At 36.5% G+C, this 6,000-nt stretch overlaps 1 long non-coding RNA gene across 1 annotated transcript; it reads left to right on the top strand.

Moving 5' to 3' along the window:
• Positions 1–2,659: 2,659 nt before the first annotated feature.
• On the top strand, positions 2,660–5,151 carry LOC124402386. Its single transcript, XR_006928707.1, has 3 exons — positions 2,660–2,708; positions 3,740–3,850; positions 4,877–5,151. It is a non-coding gene; the product is annotated as an uncharacterized LOC124402386 (long non-coding RNA).
• Positions 5,152–6,000: the final 849 nt, after the last annotated feature.

Raw genomic sequence — 6,000 nt, 5'->3', positions numbered from 1 at the left:
GTCTTGGACAACCTCTGTATGACCCTGACCACTTTACAGTAACTCAGTTTCAGGGTGTTACTGAACTTCTGAAAGCCTTGCATCTTTGTGGAGAGCAACAATTCTAATTCTTAAATCTTGAGTTTCTTTGCCATGAGGTGCATAGTGACAGGAAAATGTACCACATCCAAAGCAATCTAATGAATGATCAACTTTAATGTAGTAGAAACTGTAAACAGTAATACTGCTTCATATAAAATCACATCACATTAAACATTATTAGTGAATATCCTTTAACAGTAAACCCTCATGCGTTTGATTATTTGGAATAAAAAAATAATTACACATTCAGCATCCTCAGGCTTTTTGCCTATGAATTAAAAAAGTTCAGCTTCTACCTTGTTGACTCATGGATTCATGTGACCTATTAGCGTCAAGATGATAATGCACACAAGAGCAAATGCAGAAAATTTTTATTAATATACATTACTTTCACAAGTATGGTGTGTGCATTTTTAGCTTCACATTCCACATTTAGTCCCAATTCGCTCTTATTATTGCCTCAGGAAATTTTGCTCATTCAGATACAAGGGTGTTAGTAAAGTCAGGAAGTGATGTAGGTGAGGAGGCTTGGGGTGCAGTCAGCATTTTCATTCATTCCAAAGGTGTTCAGTAGGGTTGAGGTCAGGAGCAGGAGATCTTCCAATCCAACCCATGTGAAGTATATCTTCTTGGAGTTTTGTGCACTTGTCACGCTGGGACAGGTTTGGGTCTCCTAGTTTAAGTGAAGGGAAAATTTCATTCTGCTGCATCCAAAGCTTTGCGATAACAGTTTGGAAAAGAACCACATATGGCTGGGAGAGTCAGATGTACTTTTGCCAGTTTTGCCAATACTTTTGTCCATATAGTGTATAAGGGCCAAAAATCCAAAAGATAAAACAGGCAGTGGATTAGCCATACAGTAATATGTGGGCAACAAGAAACCAAAACACTATTAATAATGGGAAACACATAAAGCATGGCACATAAATGGCTTGGGGCTTTTTTGTTGCAAAAAAGGAGATGGACACAAAGGGGTATTTAAACATATTAATCAAATTAGGAAGCAAGAACAGCTGTGCAATGGAAAACACGTGAACATGGAGACCAATGATGAGACAGATGATGATAACAAATAATAAGATGGGGCCTAAACATACAAGAATGAAAACAAAGATGCGCATGGCTAGACAAACATGGATTTGAGTTATGGAGCAGACAGACACCATCAGAAACTGTGTTGAACTTTCTTTAAACCTCACAGCTAATCTTATGGATATTATTATACCGTATGCTGTTCATGTATTTATCAAGCTTCTAAATCCAATAACAATATGTGCATAATTTAGTAGACATTAAAACACAATGGAAACACAAGCTCCAATTTTATGAGGAGGATCATGGGAATTATGGGTCTCACCTACTTGGAAATGTAACCTTGACATATTACCTGTGGGAAAGTCAAATTTTAATAGACATGCATAATTATAATTTATGACTCTTAGGCCCCTGATAGAAAACTGGCCTGACACGACATCTATTTGTTTACATTTAGTTTTAAAAGTTCTAACACAAGTTCCTCAGCAGCTGTCTTTACATTTTCAAATGCCACATTTTCGTTCGACTCATAACAGAATAAAAACACCTCTCTGCAAATGGATTCTATCCATGTTACCCATTCAGCAAAGCACCTTTCTCCTCATTGCTGATAGAATTGGGGAAACAGCGAGCCATAACCTATTGTTATTAAACTACCATGCAATAATCTTTATACCATTACACTGTGCTGCTTTCAGGGAAGAGTCAATATCTGTGATAGAACATGATGGTTGGTGCAGAAATGTGCAGTCATTAGGCTTCACGAGAATGAAATGGAGCCCGGAGCGTTCAGCTATGCATTTTCATCACACCAAGGCGTAAGTGATGAAGTGTTTGCTGGATAAGAGTCTCGCACTGTCACAACTCGCCTCTCCGAAATTGCTCCCTTGACATAATTGAGAATCTATCGGGGGTTCCTCTCGGGGAGGTTGTTTGAGCAGGCGACTGAGTTCGGATATTGATTAGATGTAAGTTAGACGATTGGAATATCATAATAGTGCCATGAGGACCAAATCTGCAAGTTTTGCTCATTAAATGTCATTTCTAATCCATGGACTATTAATGCAGCACTCTGAAGTAGACATATGCTGGATGTGTGTATCCTCGAGTCTTCATGTGTCTGGGTTTTATTTTCTTTACCTCAAAGCGGCAAGAGTTTCTTGAGTAAATATCATAAAACCCATTATGATTTACTGGAAAAACAAGGTACATTTAAAGATGATGTCTGTACATGTCACGTTTCTAGACAATAATTAGAAATTGAAAAGCATTTCTCAAGGTTTTTTGCATGTTTTAGAGTTTATACATCTGAGACAAGCAGCTTTAATGTCCAGGGATATTCATTATTTATTTAGTGTCCCAGTAGGTTCAAGAAGGGTTAGCAAAGAGATAAAGGAAATATCTAATCCTTAAGTCTTTTACAAACGAGGATGAGTCACAGAGAACAAGCAGCTAATGAGTGAGTAGTTGCACCTGATTGAGGTTAAGACTGATGAGTATTTATAGGCTGATTGTGTGGCAGTGAGAGTGTTTGCCCTCCATGCAGAAACCATGAGACATTCTGAGGTAAATCCAAAATTCCAAACACACTTGTAAGTGATAACTAAAATTTATACATTTTTTAATTCTGTATGAACAATTAATGAAGTGTAAATGTTTTTTTTAAACGTGAGAGACCTCCAGATATCTGATCCCTGTTCTCCTTGCAAGCTTTGGTTGGAGATTTGTTTTACCCAAACCACAGTGCAGTCCATGTCAGATGAAAACAAAACAAAAAAGTACAGATTTTATTCACCTGGATGATTTTAAAAATCTTATAGATCTACTCCTTTACAAACATATAACATTTAAAAATGTAGTGCCTTTTAATTCCAATCTAAAACCTGACAGGAAGCCAGTTCAATGAATAAAACTTTAGAAATGTGTTTGGCTGTTGTATTTATCAGAGTTTTTAACTGAAAGGTCTTTTGCAATTGTTTATCCTGCAACTGCACATTACATCGCAGACAACAGGGACTTCTAAAAGTATAACTTGCTTCTTTAAAACTTAGTTTTTGGCTTTTAATGTTTCCAATTAAATGCAATTAAGGTAAAAGATACGTTATTTACTCATTACAAAATTAAATCAATTATCATTACAGTTTTAAGTCCTGCACTGTTTATATGATGTGCACTGAAATTAATGCCTGGCCAACAGGCTGCTGCAAAATTGTATGCCGTTCCTCACTATAATGCTTCTCGTGATTCGGTTAATTACACAAACGATTTTTGTTCCTGCAAAAATCAGTTACCAATCGTGTGTGCCTCAGCAGATGAAAGCGCTTCACGTGAACACGCAATGCCTCTCTATTCAGCCTACAGTATGCAATACAATTACCAGATAAAAATCTAAGTTAATGAGAGAATTTATCAAAATGTCAGTGCTGTGCTTGGGAGCAAGTTTTAAAAAAAAAAAACTACTACACTGTTTTTAAATAATGTTTAAAGTAAATGCACACTTTAATCATGTTTCATTTCTCTGAGCAGTTTTAATTAATGGTGCAAAATTCTCTAGGCAGTAATTAAATAAGCCAGAGATGCCTCCTGATTAGTGAAAGTGATTTTTTTTTTTTTTTGGTTGCAGGAATCCCAGCCTGCTTGATCAAGCTGTAAGTTCATATAGCAAGACAGAAGAAATAAATGTGGCAATGTCGAGTGTGTGATTTAACTTCATCTGTGCAAATTGTAGGGCTGAGTAAGTATGGTTTGTAACAGTTCCATTTGGACCAGTGGATCATTCATTTTTGCACAGTGTTGATTAGATTTTTTCATTGATTAATCTTCAGTAATCACTTTATCCTGATGATGGTTGCAATTGAGAGCAGCCAATACAGCAAATGGCATGAGTACTTTATTTTTTGGAAACATATATGAACATGGCTATGACATGAAAAATGTCATACAGAGAGTTACAATTACTGGATGAAAAAAAAAAAAAAACTGTTAAAGCGAAATCTGGAAAACTAGGAAAATCAATAAGGCTGATTTCTGGAAAATCAAAGTGCAAAAAAAAGTGTTGATCAAAATGTCTCGTTTAGCTATGACGCATATTTAATGCTGATGCCATGGCCTATAAAGCAGGATTCTCTATCTTTGTGAATCTTCATATTCTGACTAAACTAGACTATATTGGCAAAAGTATTGGGTCACCTAGTCATAAGTACGTTATCAGAATTCCCTCCATTCCTCTGGGAAGATGTTCGACTAGATTTTGGAGTGTGCTTATAGATATTTGTGCTCATCAGCCACAAGGGTATTATGAAAAGCAGGTGCTGTTGTAGGTGAGGAGGCCTGGGGTGCAGCCAAAGATGTTTAGTAGGGATGAGATCAGAGCTCTATAGCAGGCCACTGAAGATCTTCCTCTCCAAAGCAGGTAAATCATATATTTATGGAGACTCACTTTGTGCACAGGGGCATTGCATGCTGGAACAGGTTTTGGGTTTCCAACTTAAAGTGAATGCTAAATTTTATTAAAGTGCATCTTAAGATGTCCTGTACAACGGATGACATCCAGCTTTTTGGTAACAGTTTGGAAAAGAACCACATAGGGTATAGTAGGAAAGGGCAGGTGACCCAATTCTTTTGCCGCTATAGTGTATCCATGCTTGAGTATGCTTAACAGAGCAGTCTATGGACTGGTTTTATAAAAGAACCTTGAACCACTTACCAAAATAAAAGTAATCTAAACAAAACACTTTCCCTGCATTTTTGTGATCCACAGTAGCTGAGAAAGAGGGAGCAGAACTCGAACATTTAAGCTGACTTCGGCGCTCTATTCCTGGCTAAAACCACACTACAGGCACTAACATGGAGCATATGTTGCAAAGTAGTACACTAGATATATAAAATGAAGAAAACATATTTAGATATATTTAATTTATAATATATTTCACCAATAACGCTTTGGATTTTGGATATTAGGCTCCTTCCGAATATTGTCTCCAAACATATATAAAAAAGAAAATTTGTTGGAATAAAACTAATGACTGAAGATAATACTGTCCCCAAAGAATATCTATAACTGAGACCAAATTATGAACTGTGATGTAGTTGAGGAAGAGTAAGATCAGGAAGTCTGACAGCATGCTGACATCTCAATCCCCAGTATATTACATTATTCTATGTTTCTGAGATCATAATGATAATGTTTTATAAATATGAAAATACATTACATTTTAAATTGGGATATAGGGATATTAGTGGTGAACAGCTACAGAAACAGTGCAATGTATATGTATGTTTCTGTGTGTGTGTCTGTGTCTGTCTGTCTGATAGTGTTTTGTGGTGAATGCCCTCCCTTAAGCTGCACAACAAATCCAAATATGTAGTATGTCTGGGTATTTTTTCTGCTTGCTGACCCCATCCACATTTGACACTCTGTCAGCTTGGTGCATGCAGCCATCCATCACACACTCCAACCCAGACACACTTTGATGGCAAATCATGCAGTTATGTTGTTTGCAATATGCAAGGGCGTAGTGTACACACACAACGATTGATATACAATTATACAGCATTATTGTCTGTTGATTTCTAGCCAACTGGTGAAATTAAAGGTGAACTTTGGAATATTTAGAGCCCTCAGCTATCAATGAGATGAACTGCAATGATGCTAAAAGGTTCTTCAACAATGGACTTGGCTGAGGCTTTACAGTATATTATTTTAATTGCCTATTAGCGCTAACTTTTTATGCTAGGAAAAATAATGCTACACAAGTTATTTCACTGTTAAAAAAAAATTAATTCAATGAAGCACTTTGTGGTTGGGTGCTTTTCTATCAAAACTAGAATATATATATAGAATCCGTTGATTAACCCCTTTTTTGAGGAGTGTAAATGCAGGGC

Source organism: Silurus meridionalis, chromosome 19, assembly GCF_014805685.1.
Source record: "Silurus meridionalis isolate SWU-2019-XX chromosome 19, ASM1480568v1, whole genome shotgun sequence".
NCBI lineage: Eukaryota > Metazoa > Chordata > Actinopteri > Siluriformes > Siluridae > Silurus > Silurus meridionalis.
This window is presented reverse-complemented; position numbering and strand designations above follow the sequence as displayed.